Source organism: Egretta garzetta, unplaced genomic scaffold, assembly GCF_000687185.1.
Source record: "Egretta garzetta isolate BGI_Z169 unplaced genomic scaffold, ASM68718v1 scaffold386, whole genome shotgun sequence".
In the NCBI taxonomy this organism is placed as follows: Eukaryota; Metazoa; Chordata; class Aves; order Pelecaniformes; family Ardeidae; genus Egretta; species Egretta garzetta.
Window position 1 is genome coordinate 336,183 of NW_009260063.1, and position 15,750 is coordinate 351,932.

The following is a 15,750-nucleotide window of genomic DNA, read 5'->3' on the forward strand; positions in this document are numbered from 1 at the left end:
GAAAAGAGAAAGTGCTTGTTGGTTCGATGGTCGTAAATACATAGATCACAAGCAAAGAGCCTTTACTTTTATTATGCAAAATAATGACTGTGTAGCTGTTAATGGAATTTACTTTCTACTCTGACAATTTATACTTCTGCGTGTCTGTGGAAGAGCTTTCCCACCAGGCTGTTTTGACAGCTCTCTGTAGTAATACAGGAGAGTGATGCGTCTAACGAAGTCTCCCAGAAAAATACCTGGTTTGCGTTTCAGAACTTGTCATTCAATCTGTTTTGCAGAAGGAGATAGCGTGGGAAAGATGCCTTCCATCCCGGCTGCCGTCGCGTCCCTGCAGCCTAGGTAGGGGCTGGGAGGAGGGTCCTGCTCCGGTCCCAGCGAGCAGGGTCCAATGTTTAAGGAAAACTTTGAGTTTTTTCTGAACCCTAGGGTTTGTTGGTCCAGGATCACAGCATATATTGGACTGCACGGTTGTGATGCCTTTTTTTGGATTTGTTTTGGGGTTTTTTGTAATAAAATTCTTCTTGTAAGCCTGACCATCTCAGATGCCATCTGCAAGCTCGGTGCTAACCCCGTGGATGATGGGGACTTTAAGCTGTGGTTACTGTGGCTGGAAAGGAGACACCTGCAGGACCTGTTCGCCAGCTGTGCACAGAGAGGGCTGGTGATAGAATCTGCTCCGATAAAATCCGTGATCCATACCTGCGTATGAAACGATGACTGCTGGAAAAACTTGTAAATAATGCGTACGTATCAAAACAGTGCCGTCAAAACAGTAAATGCAGTGTAGTCGGTCGGGGATCCCGTATCGGTGGAAGTGGGAGCAGTCAGAGGAGGAGGAGGGCGTCAATGCTCGTGCGAGGTTGCTGCGGGTGGTGGAGCTCGTGCGAGGTTGCTGCACGATTTTTGAGGTTTGGGACCAGATGGAGAGTGGCTCTCACCCTGCCCTCCCGTACCACCGTAGCAGGGGTCTGCAGTGAGCCACGGTCCTCCATCCATCTCGGTGAGGTGGTCACAACCAACTGGAACTGCCTGAGGAATCGCCCTCCCCTGGGTTCCGGGGTGCCCTCCGTGGAGGTACCTGGGGACCTTCTGGAGGTGGTGGTGGAGCACGTGCAGCCCCCGCTGCAGCTCGCCCAGGGGCTTCTCCCAGCCTCCGGCTGCAAGAAGGCTTTCAGGGTGCGCCGGCACTTCGTTGTGCATTAATTAGTTTCATTAGCTCCCCTCTGCGTTGGCAGGGACTTGTTTACTGGGAGAGGAGGTGGATCCTGTGGCGCTGGGATCTCCTGCCGGCTCTTCCCACCCCGGTGCCGGAGTGGACCAGGGCAGTGAGGGAGCTGCGTTTGGGCAGGGATGTGGCCGAGCTTAAGTGTTAAGTTAGGCTTTGTTGTTGTTTGTCTCTTCCTTTTCCTCCGCAAGCTTTTCTTCTCGGCTAATCCTCAGAAGCAGCCCAAGAAATGGCATTTATGCATATTTCATAATGTGATTTCTGTAGGCATACGGAGCAAACAAATCAATTTCTCAGCAGCACGCTGTTTAAAAGAAACAGCAACAACCTGTGGGATAAGTTGCAGAAGCTGTTAAAATTAATTATAAATGGCAGAAGATATAACATTTGGGGGGAAAAGTGCTAATGTGTGAAGAATAATAAACATTCAGGAGATGAAAAGGAACTCTCTGTCATCTGATTATTTAAACTTCGTATATTTATAAATATCATAACACGTTAAAACAATGTACCGCTTGCTACCAACAGCACATTACCATTTTATTCTGGGATTGCAACAGCCTCATCTGCTATCTCAGATACTGGCTTTCACCTTCCTAGGCTGGGAGGTTTACTGCAGATTCACGTCCGCGGCACTAGAAATGCAATATAGTATTTAAAAAAAAAAACCAACAGGAGCCCGTCGTCAGTGAACGTTGGTGAGGTTTTACTGGTCTGTGGGCTTAAGCTGCTCGCTTAGGAGGTGTTTTTCCGTTAGGCATGGTCTTGGGGACTCCAGATCTGACTTGCGTTCGGGTATTACGGTGTGGCTGTCATTGGTGGTGGGTGTTTTACCAGTATCTGCCGGAGGGTCAAGAAAAGGGAGGAGGACAACTTTTAGAAGTGAGAATTGGGGAGAATAAGCCAAATCTTTACAAACTGGTGCTGATACAGAAGCGTTCGCTGGGGCGCAGTTAATTTCCCTTCAGCCCTTTTTTTCAGTAACGCAAGCTCCACGGTCGGTACGGTCATATTGAAATATCTTATTTTTATTGGGAAACTAGTGGAAATTTACCCAACTAAACTGTTTTTTTAATGCTACAGGCTTCAGTGAGAGCAGGGCAGGGCCCGTCAATACATCTGTAGTGCGTTCAAGGTGCCTCTGGATCACAGAACTGTAATTTTTGTGCAAGGAGCACTCGGGTTTCTTAAAGGCGATGATCCCACCGGAGCTGTGGAGTTTGCGTCACTGCCATGTTTACATATCTCGAGAAATGTGATGGCGTGGATGAGATCTTCCCGGGTAGCCAGGGCCAACGCCACCAAAGTTAGCGGGGGCGCTGTTTCTGTCCGGCGACTGTGCGCTTTGTACAGCGATGAGCACGGGTGCCGTGGTATTAACTTTTCTCGGATTGCTGGTACGGTGAAGAAGTTAGGTCATCGCTCAGCACGATATGGTCAAGTTAGAAATAAATAGTCATTTTCATCTTGCTTTTACAGGTGAGATTAATGGAAAATACTCAGAAGCAAGGGTGTTCCTGCTCGGGACGTCTCATGGTCCTGGGCTTGGGAGTTTTTTGGGTGGGAGGCTGCTCCTGGCCAGGCAGAAAAGCTGCTGGGTGGCCAGCAGAAGGGCTGCACAGGCAACGAAGGATGAAGAGCATCTCTCTGCTGCAAAAGGGTTCAGGGAGGTGGATGGGATATGGAAGCCTGCGGCGGAGTGATACACTGAGCATCATTAAGCCAGAGGGGTTTGCTAAATTGTGGCTGGATTTTGCCCCTGGTGAGCTTGGCAGGGTTTTGCCGTTGCCATACGCGGTGCAGGGTTGGGTCTCCACCATGCCCATGAGCCTCCCCCTGGGTTTTAGCAGCCTCCCCTTGCGGTTATTTCAAAATCCCCAATTTGAATTTTTCCTTTCCCGAAGGTGCTGACCTGATAACGCAAGCGTCAAAACCGCTCGGTCCCCGTCACCCCGCGGCCTGTCCGATGCGATGTGACACCTCGTCCCTAACATATGTCACTCCGCGCTAGCGTGTTCTCGCTCCTCGGCTGCTGGCGGGGGGCCCCCTCGATTCCCTGCGTGCCAAAACCTGGTCGGCGGCAGCGGGGCTTTGTCCCAGCGCAGGAAGGGAGCCGGGGCTGGGGAGCGAGGCCGTTTCGGCTGAAAGGCTGTTAGATTCAGGTCACTGAGTTTGGGCTGCTGCGTTTTCTGACAAAGTCTAAAAAATGCAGATTTGTAGCAACCCTATGTTAATGAATTCAGACTGCTTGAATTTCGCACTGAATAATGGCCAGAATTACCAGAGATAGTGACTTATGAGATGTGATTGAATATCATGCTTTCCTCGAGATTAAATTGATAAAATGATGTAATACCACATTATTTTTATTAGCGCACTTTGATACAAAAATCTCCGTGGAGCTGAAGATTTCGTTATAATAAAACAAAGGTACTAGAATGACAAAAATATTCAATAAATTTTTAAAACATAGTATCACATTTTAAATGCAATTTTGTGCATATGGTGAGTGAATGCAATACCTCTTTACCCTCAGGCCGCCCACTTTCATACATTAAAAATATTCTATTTAAATGCAGATTTTGATTTGCTATCTGGCGTTCAAGGAGAAGAGACGGGAGAAAAGGAAGAACGCGTGCATCTCTTAATTTAATTACATGTTTCTTTGGACGTGCGAAGGTACAAGCAGTCGTTGGGTGTAAGGGCATGCATGTATAAAAAAACAAAAAAAAGAAAAAGTGCAAGGTTGATTTTTGAAAATCTGTAAAAGAAAAGGTGATCTCACCCTCGAAAGAGTCCGGCGAGATCTTGGGGATGGAGATGTGTGTATGTGTGTCCATGCGTGCATCGCCCTGGGTGTTACAGGCGCCCGCATCCCTCATGCCGGACGGCTGGTTCCCAGCACCGTGCCCGTGCCAGCACAGCCCCACTGAAAGTCAGACCTCAGTTGAAAATCTTTCTGGTTTAGCAGGCAGTTATTATTTCTAGCCGAGATCGGTTCGATAATCTGGTTTCTGGTGTGGACCCATCCATCGTGGCAGCGGGGTGCGGACTGAGGGGCTCTCCCCTGCCTGGGAGGTGTTGGGGTGGGTGCCCCTTGTTCCATTGGCTTGGTGTCATCCGGATGGATTTGGGTTTCTGGAATGAAAGCTGACATGGTTTTCTTATAGCTACCTTAGAAATGCTGGAGAATGACTGCAAGGGGCGGAAGTCATGGTAGCAAAGCGCGTTGACGCCAAGTAAGTGATTTTCGCCATTTGATTGTGTGAAAACCAGGGAGGTTGCGTTTGGCGTTGGGGTCTCTTTGCCTTCATTTGTATGTCATACGAGTGAAAGCCTATTTTCAGAACTCAGGAATATTTGAATTTCAGTGCCCTGGAGCAAATAGGTTGAGTGGTATCAGAGATTATCAGATTTAATTCATTTATTTTAAATGTAAATTGATTTGAAGCCACTGGGAGCCGTTAAAGTCTGCGGTCGTTGGCCTCCACACTTGCCACATCTTAACTTCTGCCATCCACCTCCCTCCATCCCTTCTCCCGCTCTTTTTATCAGACTGGTGGGTTCATCCCATCTCGGAGAGACCTGAGTTTTGGGGCTCCGCGCATCTCAGCATCACGTATAAGGTGTGATGTCGCTTCTCTGGCGAGGGCTCGAATACTTTGGCTTTGCTGGTGACATTCTGTGGCCACGTCCCAGACCATAATCTCCTGGAGCCTGAATCTCTCCCTGCGTCCACCAGTGTTTCTCTCCCTTGTTTGTAGCTCACGGATAACGCGGGTGTTTAATGGAGCAAGGGAATGGTTTAATTGGGGTAGGCAATGGTGATTGTTCCTGTGGTCCTGTGAGGGTACTGGGCCGCAGTGGGACTGAGTTTAAAAGCTGCTGGGCTCCTGACCGGGCTCTGTTCCCCGGGCTGCACCGGCTCCATGGGCACGGCTTCTCCTCTCCTCCGAGTTTGGGGCAAAAATACATGTTTTCAGGGGCTACATGATTCACTGTGAGCTGCTTGTGGTTTGCTGTAAATATAAATTCAGGGCTGTACCAAATAATGCCCAATGTGTTATTTTTAAGTCCATGTATAAAATTATTTGATCTCCGAGAGCATCGCATTTGCCAATTTTTCTCTCGGGCACATAGATATTAAAATCGTATTATGCACAATATGCGGTGGTAAAATTGAAGTTGCAATGGAAAGCAATATTATAATTTTTCCCCTTTAATTTCAGTCTCAAAGCATAGAGTTATCCCCATAAAACGAGCCGCAAAGAGGAAGCGAGGCACAGCAACACTCAGGACTCTAAACCCGTCCCGGTTTCCCAGCAGAAATGCAAACTCTGGATTTCTCCGGCGTGGTGGGTGTTAGGGCGGTGGGGGGAGGGGTTGCTGGGAGGTGCTTTGGGTGTGCAAGGGCGGCGTGGAGGAGGCTCCGACCTGCGCGTCCGCGCCTCAAACCAGCGGCGCCGGGAGGTATTTAAAATACGCCCTTCTTTTTCAGAAGCGGCAGATCCCAACGTAGTGCTCTCCTCCTTCAGCGTTCACAGCTAAGGGCACTTAGAAAGGGCCAGAGCCTTAAATAAATGTTAATAGGTGAATGATAAACAGCTGATTTAAAAGATCTAAGGAAGCGCCGATGATCTTACCTGTCGCGTGAGCGCTTAACTTGGGACGCCTCGATTGCAGACTGCTAAGTTTTGCTGGGTTTTGGGGCATTTTTTATTCCAAAGCATGGCGGGGGGGGGAAGAAAATCAGTGGAATTGGTTTACATATTGCCTTAACTACTCTCACAATAGTGAAAAGCTCTCATCAAGTATGTATCAGATTATTTTATTATGCCAACATTAATATTGGAAGCACACACGTAATCTGGAGTCAGCAGGTTCATACACTACTATCTCATTAAATTTTCAGGCAAAAGCTGCAAAAATTAATTGGAGGCGTGTAATAGTTTAGAATGTGAGCTGGCTTATGGTAATATAAATTACATGAGGAGAAGACAGTTTTATATACTGAGAGAGGGAAAACTGGTTTACTTTAATGAGAAGAGATAGAAATGTGGAGCTATTTTTTCATTACAGATGCACTCTAAACTGTTTGGACTTACTTGATGAATAGAGTTAATTCTCTGCTACAGTTCCAATAATTCATGTTGCACAGTTTAATGACTTCTAGATAAAAACAGGATTGAAATGTTAATTTCTATGAAGAAATTGGAGCGCTCTCATACATCAAGCTTTTTTTCTATTAAACTACTAGTTAATTCCGCTAAACAAGTCTCTTAGAGATATTTCATGCTACATAGATTTTTGTATTTCTCACCTGCTTTATTTTATTCCGTTGGCCATGAGCACTGGCTACCGCAGAGCGCCACGGAGATGCAAAAAAAATTGCATTGTACTTTACCTGCCATTAGAATAATTAAAGGAATTTTTGTCTGCAATGCACGCAGCGGTGTTTAGGCCTTCCGGTGTTTTCTCCTGTGTTTCTGAGTTGATGCTGGTCATCCGCCCGGTGAGGGTTTTAGGTTCATGCGTTCACCACCCTATTGAGAGATGCGGGGGGAAGAGCTGCAGCGGGCGCCGACTCTGCCGCAGCCCCGGCACGGGTGGCGGAGGTGAAGCTGCGCGGGACTCGGCTGCCTCTGCCACCCAGGTGTCGTCAGTGGGCTTCGTCCCAGGAGCATCTCCTCTGTGGGGAGCTGCTGCCTGGCTACGGTGCTTGGACCTCCTCCTTAATTCCTTTTGACTGGTGGTCTTCTGCCTGCTGCCCAGAGGTTGGGTACCGCTGACTGACGCTGCGAAGAGAGGGAATAATTGGCTTTTTCATTGCGTATTCTTTGGTTTAGGAGCTTCCCTCCTTCTTGCATTCATTTCCATTGGTTTGATTCTGTTCCCACCAGAGGAACCATAGTCCTTGCAGCAGCCTTGCCTTTCCCTTGTGCTTGGCGCCGTACCACTCGCAGTTACACGCACTCCTTCCGTCAGCGTGGTATTTGCAGTTTTATATCTGCGGGTTTATAGTTGTGATATTCTGCAGCATCTTTACACGGGGACCTCACCATACAACCTCAGTTAGTAGAAACCACCCTGATCTTGCCTTTTGCACAGGCTTGCAGGACCCCTGCTCCTGCTTGAGGTACCTCTTGCCCGTGGCTTGCCCACCCACCCCGTCCGTGCTGGGCTGCCCTCCCCTCTGCCCAGGGCAGCTCCCCCGTTGACGGGCTCTGTGCTTCCAGCTCAACTTCCCCGGCATCTTTCCTGCATTTTTATTTTGGGGTTCCCTGCATTTCTATTTCATGCTGCAGCCAGGTCTCACCCGCGGTGCTCGGCTGAGGCACTGCACACCGCTGCGGCACTGCTGGGTCCTGTTGGTTTCATCGCTTGCTTCAGGTTTGCTGGGAACCAAAGCCCAGATCCACAAAGCCACTGACCTGCTCAGAGGTCAAACATTTACTGTCCGTACAGTGAGAGGTGATGGTCAGACACTCATTTTTACTTTTTACTTGCCTTCACTTCAGTGTAAAGTTGTTCTGCTTTTCTTCCCACGCAGCTGGTGGATGCTGAAGAACTTTTCCCCTTTGGCTGATAAGAGGAGGGTGAGGGAGGTGCCGGGGCTGTCGTGGGAGTGCTGGGCTCCGCTGGGCTTGTTGCTTCAGGTGCTGTAGCAGCCTTCTTGGTAGCCTCCATAGGTGTACGTGTGTGGCATCAGATGACATCGTTTTGATGTTTCATCTTGGCTTTTCTTTGCTAAAGTGTCATCCGCCCAGCTTCGCTGGGACCACAGGTACTGTCAGGAGGAGGACACGTGCCCGTGGTGCGGACATGGGCTGGGTGCCGGTGCTTTGGGGCTGCTGGTTCACTGCAGGGCTGAGTGGATCATTGCCACTGTTGCTCCTGTCCCCGCGTCCCCCACTCCGTGGCTGCTGTTTTTACACCACACCATAAGCGTGCAGGGGGATGGAGAGCCGGCATCACTGACCGGAGGAGCTCAGCTCTCACCCTGCAATGGCAGCAGGGAGGGAGCGACACGGGCTGCCCGGCACGGGCGGCACTCCCTTTGGTTGGTAACACACACTGCCTGAGAACAGCTTTTCACCTCTTCTATTCCAATAAGGCCATTTTTTCATGCGCACAAGGGAAACTTCTAAGCTCGTGCTCCAGACATACAGTTTCATGGGGTTTTTGCATGCTTGGAGGTGACGAAGGCATCATCCACGTGCAGGCTCTTTGCAAAGAGGCAAACTATCAAGGTGAGCTTGGCCAGTGAGTCGGCAGCCGTGGGGACACCGCTGTGAGGGCGAGCTCTCCTTTGGGGCCGGGAGCGCTTCTGCCAACTTTTCTCTCCCGCACCCTCCTGGTATCCATCTCCAAACCCTGGTGGGAAGCGGCCGGTCCCAACATCTTGCCCAAGGTAGGAGGAATTTTGGGGTCTGGTGACATCAGCCAAGCACCTGTCTGGGTGGGAAAGCCTGGTGTCCTGCCTGGCCGCTGGGGAGGGAGCTGTGTCCCCCCGCCTGGTTTCCCCCCGTACCGTGCCTTGGGCTGTTTGTCCCGAAAGGCGCTTTTATACGTGGACCTTGTACCGTATTGTGCGGCCCCGGTGTCTGACACCGGATTAAACAAAGTGTCGTGCGTGTGAGGTGTACGGTACAATTATTTTAACCCATTTTGCTTTCTAGTGTGGAAAATCTGCTTAAAATAGGACTTGCTAAAGTCATTGTACCATATACAAAGGGGTTATTAAAATGCACTCTCGAAATAGAAAATAGGATTAGAAGAGACACTTTGGCTTTGAGGCCTTCTCCGGCCGAAAGAAGGCCTCATGGCCAAAATGTCTCCTTTAATCTCATTTTCTGTTTTCTGGTAGGAAGTTTATTAACTCTCCTCTCCCCCCTCCCAGCCCCCCCGTCTCTCTCTGCCCACGTGCTGGTATCGCGCCACTCGGCTTTCTTCCCACAGCTGGGGGCTCATAAGGCAAAAGGATATTTTTCTCTTGTCATCGTGGCAAGACCTTTTATTTGGAATCCAAAAAAATCCCCCCCAAAAGCCCACGACCTGCTTCTATCAACCGACTTTTGGTTATTTATCACATGGCTCCCATCCTTTGGGATTCTTTGCTCTTCAGTCCTGGTGAAGGCTTGTTGCGCTTCTGTGTCCTTGGTACAAAAAACCACCTGGAAATCCTAATTATTTAACGTGAGATGCTGAATTTTCCTGCTTGGAAGCTACTAATTCAGTAGTGGACACCTGTGATGCGGATACCTATATAGCTGTGTATATATATCTGTATATCTATTTATCCATATATTAGTTGGAAATGCAAAAACTGGATGATACGGCAACAACTTAATGTTTTAAATGTGTTCTATAATTTAAATTTGACCTTTCCTGGATAATATTGAACTGATACGTAGGTGCTTCACAGCCTTCTAACACTTCGGTTCCTAAATGGAGCTTTTAATTTAACATGTAAAAATTTGTGCCCCAGATTAGGGGAAAAAAACAAATCTTGCTGTAATTCTTAATTACAGTTAATTACCGTATTTCTTAATTAGAGTCTTAATTTCCAACTATTTAACTTCAGTGGAACAAACGGAAAAGAAGCAGTCCACAGAGAGCCCATCTCAAAGAAGCAGTCTTGCTGTTCTCATATTTTTGTATTTTGAGGGAATCCTGAACGCACTGGATTTCATTTCTGTAACTGGGAAGGGCAGGAAAGTTTGGCCATAATTGCAGCAGGAAAATACAGGGGGAAAAATACTCTGTTTGAAAGGATTTGCCTCCAGTTTGCAGGTTGGAGGAGGGAGGGAGGCATCCAGAACCAAACGCGGGGAACGGTTTGCAGAGGGTGAAGCTGCAGCATCTCCAGTAGGTTACTCATCGGTTGGAGCAATAAATATTTGAAGAACTTGCCGGTGAGCAGGTTTTTTAAATGCAAAAACCTTTTGGATATTTACAGTCAGAGCCTCAAAACCCTTCTCGGCTAGTACCGTCGCCACGTGAAGGTCCAGCTGTGGCATTTGGGTCTCCTCTGCAGATGGACGCTTCAGAAATGTCACCTGCCCAGCCTCCCCAGGGGATGGCTTCCCCGCTCCCCTGAGTGCCCTGACGCTAATGATTTTTATTTTTTTCCTCCCCAAACAAAAGAAAACATTAAAAAAAAAAAATAATAATACTGGGCTGTTTGCTTGAAATGCAATACCAGACGCGAGCGCATTTCTGCTTCAGGAAGGCTGGTTCTCCCTCGGAGAAGGATACAAATGGTCAGCTTTAAACCTTATAACAAAAGGTTAATTTTTCTTCCTTGACGTCTTGCTGACTAAGTCAAACCCCGAACATGAGGTCGTTCGCTGTTTCATACGTTTCCAAAGACGGCTTTATACACCCGTGATATCAGTTTTGTGTCTCTTGGCAACAGATTGGTTCTGGCACCCCGAGGACGGGGCGCGTTGGCATTCTTGAACTGCCAAGAGACACAAAAGCAGAATCTGGGGGTATTTGATGCCTTGCTGAAAATACATTAAAATACGTTCGGTGCGATAATAATGTGTTTTGAAAAATGAGCTTTTTTTGTTTGTGGGTTTTTGTTTTGTTTTTTTTTCCCCCAGCCAGTCCTCCCCTTCCCCATTCATCGGTATGTTTTTAATGCCTTGGCTCCCGCTGCCCTTTGCGGATGGACGCGTCTATCTGGAACGCCGCTCGCCCTCGCCTAGGGGTGATGCCTCCATCATAGAGCTGTTTTCTTTCCCTTATCCTTCTGCACAGAAGGAGAAAACTGCTAGAACCACAAGGAGAAAACATTAATTTTTAATTTTTTTTTTCTTCAGGGAAACCGTCCACCTTAGAGATGGCAACCCAGCATTTGGCTGAGGTGTTTTCTTCAAAAAAAGAAAAAAAAATATGTATAAACCAAGATGATCCTTTATATTACAGTGCTGATTATGACGTGTCTATTAGATGGTCTTGGCAAAGTCTGAAGTGCCGTATGTGCATAACCAGGACAAGTGCTGAAACCACGTAGAATAATTTATAATGCGCGGTGCAGCCAAAAATCTGGTGTCATTCAATCAGTGAATGAAATCAGCGTCATGCTACCTAGCTTTGAAATTGCCCCATTTCGTTATCACCGATTACGTGTAGCGTGGTGAGGAACGCTGACAGCAGATGACGACGTCTGCTTGGGATGGGAGGGATGAAGGTGCCCTCGGGCATTTCTGCAGTTTCTCTTGCCCGGTAGCAGTTGCCAAGCGGATGCGGGCAGGGGAGTCACGATGACCGGAGAGCAGGTTCCCACTTCCGGTTGGGTCCATGGGCACTGTGCCCTTGGCTTTGGCAGGACCGGGCTGAGGTTTTCCATGAGGGAGAGGTGTGGAAGACCCAGCCTGGGAGAGGCAGGCGTGGGAAAGAGGAGCCGGAGGGAAGGGGCAAAATGCTAGATTTTGAGGTTTTGAATGCGGTGTGGATGCGCTTGAGGAAACTGGGGGGGGGGAAGAGCCACGTGGCGAGGTGGGGGTTTTGGGTGGTTTGCACGTGCATGGCTCTGCTCGGAGGGGCTGGGGCTGGTGCAGTGGAACAGAGCTGTTTGGGGCATGTCTGATGCTTGCCGGAGAGCTGCAAAAACACATTTCTGCTTATCCAGAAAGGTAGATTCTCATTTTTTTGGTGCTTGTGCCGCTAAAGACCTCTTACCTGTTGTTAAGGAGGTGCTTATCAGGGTGTGCAAATACCGGTGAGATATGTCTGAGAAGTTCTGTGTTGGTCTTCAGCTAAATCCCGATTTGTTACAGACTCAGAACAAGTGGTTTTCTTTGCGTTGCTCCCTTTCATGTTAAATTACACCATCCTCTTTTTGTTACGTTCACAAATCGTGAGACTTGATTGTCGTATTCCAGTTTTAAATAGAGCACGTGGGAAGACCTAAACAGGCAACTTACTCGCTCCGTGTCTAGTGGGGACTCGATACACTTGCCAGTGCGTACTCTCGTATTTATTCCTCTCCATTAAATTATATGCTCAAGACCGTTTTTGAATGTGTATGTATCCAATGTTAATTTCAAGGAGCCAGATTTTTAAAAATACATATACTTAAATGGTGATGGAACCCATAAAAAAAATCTATTTAAAATCAATTGTGTGCGAGGAGAAGTCAACAAACAAAAGGGCAGAGACAAGCATATCAGCTTTAATTTAGTACTGGATTCCCTTTGACAGGAGCCATTTAGATAGAGGGCAAAAAATTATCTCACTGAAAAAGGCAGTGATTGATCACATGTTGGTAAGTGAATCAAGTCTGCAAAAAACAGAGGCGATTAAGGGACAAAGAGGAATTATCATATTACAATGTTGCTGCCTGTCAAACCTTCCTTGTGTTGTGCATTCATGTGTCACGTTGTGACATTCGATCAGCGCTTAACTCCCTGGGACAAAGGGATGGTCGTTAAAAATCTTTAAATGCTGCTAGGAACTGTGCTGGGAGTGTAAATCCATGTTGTGACTGCTGACAGAGATCTTTATGCCCGCAAGAATAGATACGCAGGACCTGGCTGACAACTTATTAAGTAGATCTTAACGCCAGGGCCTTTCCAGCTCTTGCTTGACTTTGTTGTTGCTTTGTTGGCCAAACCGGGACGGGTCGGGATGTGCTGGGGAGAGTGGGCTGGCGCTGCTCATGGGAGAGGTGAAAGCAGCTGAAAATTGGTGAAGCCAAGTGGGTTCTTCTCCAGAAAATGGAAAACAACCTGGGTGAAGCCAGGAGGCGGGCTGGTAAAATCTGCTGTGAAAATCAGGGGGCTGAGGATGAGGTGGGAGAGGGTTTGTAGGAGGTTATGGGAAAAGGAAAGAAAACCTGGAAGCGGCAAAGCTGCAGGGCGAGGCCATTCGCTTGGGTGGACTTCTGGGGGTTAACTGCAGCCGTTAACGAGGCTGCAGATAGAGGAGAGAAGACGTGCAGTTTCTGCATCAGCATTTTCCACAGGCTAGACCCCGTTAATATCTAGACCAGATCAGCTTCTTTCAGGCAGCGGTGTTGGCGATGAGCATGCGGGACACGGGCTCCGATGAGGAGCGACAGCTACGGGGCAGAGCAGGCTGGAGAGGCTGGCGCAGGCCACCCCGTCCCGCAGGTGCTGGGCCAGCACGACCCACGCCTCTGCACCTCCGGGCTTGACAGCATCTCCTACAGCTTGGCACATATTGTGGTGAGGTGCTGGTGCCCTGCTCCTGGGGGCAGGAGGGGAGCAGAAGCTGGTGGAGACCATGGCGTGTTCATAAACCTTCTCCAGAAACCCAGTAAAAGATGTGCCATATCCTTAAAATCCTGTACCACACTTCAAAAGAGGAACAAACCTCCAGTCCTTGCATTTTCTGGCTGCGGGAGGTGCTCCCAGGGTGCCACTGGTGTGGGTCCGTCCTTTCCCAGCCGCGTGGCCTCTCCTCCGGACGCGGCAGGATGCTTGGATGTCCCCCAGGTTGCCAGTCCAGCAGCTCCATCGGAGAAGCCCCCATGCTCTACTGTTTTTCAGTGTCATGCTCAGGTCTCCTTCTCTTGGTGTTTATGCCTCTGTCTTGCCTGTCTGTGTCTGTACAACACGCATGGCTCCACATGGTTTACCTGCTTGGGGGTTTGTACGGAAAAGAGGAGAGGAGGACAGTTGCGTGGCTCACCTGAGTACCAGCTCTTCCAGAAGGACACAGTTAAAGATATCTACGTAATGAGGATGCGATAAGAGAAAAATAAAAATCACAAATCTATGTTGTGGGGTTTTTTTAAATAGTACATCAACAAAGTTGTAGGTCTCCGACAACCAGCCTGTGATTCTCAAAGAGCCTCTGCTCAAGTGAGTCTCGCAGGGTAAAAAAGCTTGCTCGGCTCAGAACAGAAAACAAGTGAAGCGTCGGCTTTTTTCAGGGAATAAGGTGATGCTGGACTGCTCTAAGGATCTGCGTTGTCGTGTCTGTATGTCTCAATATTTTCATTAATAATCTGGAAAAGAGGTGGACAGTGAGTTGGGCAGCGCGGAGGCAGCAGTGAAGAAGGTGGCAGAGCTGAAGTTAAGTGAAGGAGAACCACAGGGGCAGATGAAAGTCACCACTGCCAAACGCAAGGTTCGGTGCCCGGGAAGGAGCAGTCCCAGCTCCCTGTACACGTTGCTGCGCTTTAAGTGAACTGCAACCACTGGGGAGAAAGACCCGAGGGTCGCTGCGGACAGCTCGATGAAGCCGTCTGCTCAGCGTGCAGCCACAGTCACAAAAGATCAAACAAGACGTTAGGGCATAGGAAGAATGGGTGAGAAAATATGGAAAATACGATAACGCTCTTAGGCGGGTGTCCACAGCATCCTGATCTGGGCGCTGCGTGGAGGTCAGCCCCTCGCCTCTGCGGCGTGGGAACCCCCGCGTTTTGAGAGAGGGCAGCTGGCACGGTCAGAGCTAACAGCGTCGCTTCTGCGCCGCTGAAGAGATTGGGACTGTTGAGAAAGATCATGTGAGTAAGAGGATTCGTTGGAGAGGTTTTGTAAACTAATGCTCGACATATTTAACCTTTCTCAGAAACCCAGTAAAACCGGCGGCGAGCATCGGGCACTCTGCAGGGCAACGTTTCTTCCCTGGTGCTGCCCTGGCTGCACTGCCCACCCGCTCCCTCCTCCCTGCTCCTGCCGTCGGAAGCGTCGTCTGCTTATCTATCGACGAGCATATTTTAGCCCGTTTGACACTTTTTGGCAGCGTGTACTGAAACCGCTTTTCATACCGTCTTAGAAATACGGTCCGTCACAGCGTGTTCCCCTCCGCTACCAAATCCTTGCTGAGAATCTGAAATATTTTGAAGTCGCATTCAATTAACGTGACTTCTTCTGGAGCACGGGGCTCTGCTCAGCAGCGTTCTCGCCAGCTCCATGGATTCCCTTTGTCTTGACAGCAGCGATCGGGAAGCCTCGTACAGCCGGTGGGGGATCCCTGGTTGGTGATGGGGTACGTGGTAAGAGCCCTTAGGGCCGTACAGGGTGGTCAGGCTGCAGCTTTTTTTGGAGGGGAGTATGTTGGTTGCACACGCGTTCCTCTTCCTCACGCTTTTTGCTTTGAACTCGAAAAGAGTTCGTGAACTGGGAGGGATGATGAATGCACAGATACCAAAATGCGTAGTCGGCTTTTCAAAATTTTAGTTACATGGAAATATGGGCTGGCTGCCATGGAAGAGGGTGCTGTAAGAGTTTTGTCTGAATACAAAATACTGGAAAGTCAAATTTTACAGTCATTTAATTTGTCCAATGTTTTCAAATAAGGATACTAAGTGGATATATTTAAAACAGTGTTACCTCGGGAAGAATATTTACTTGACAGGGTCACTTCGAGTTCACTGGTACGATACTAGAGCAGCACAATATTTTTTTTTGGGTTTGTTTGTTTAAAGTGAAGATGGAGAGAAACGCCTGCTCACTTTAAAGCCCTGGTAATGCTGCCCCAAATCCCAGGGAGGCGGTGGCAGCGAGCAGTCCTCCATTCCTGCGGGGTGTCCTCCATTGAAGGGG

The 15,750-nt window shown here is 48.7% G+C and overlaps 1 protein-coding gene across 1 annotated transcript in view; it reads left to right on the forward strand.

Moving 5' to 3' along the window:
• Nucleotides 1-14,967: 14,967 nt before the first annotated feature.
• CTBP2 (C-terminal binding protein 2) overlaps nucleotides 14,968-15,750 on the forward strand; it is a 100,946-nt gene continuing 100,163 nt past the window's right edge. Inside the window, exon 1 of the mRNA XM_009641072.2 lies at nucleotides 14,968-15,193. The gene's annotated coding sequence lies outside the window, so the exon portion shown is untranslated. The remainder of the gene's footprint in view (nucleotides 15,194-15,750) is intronic.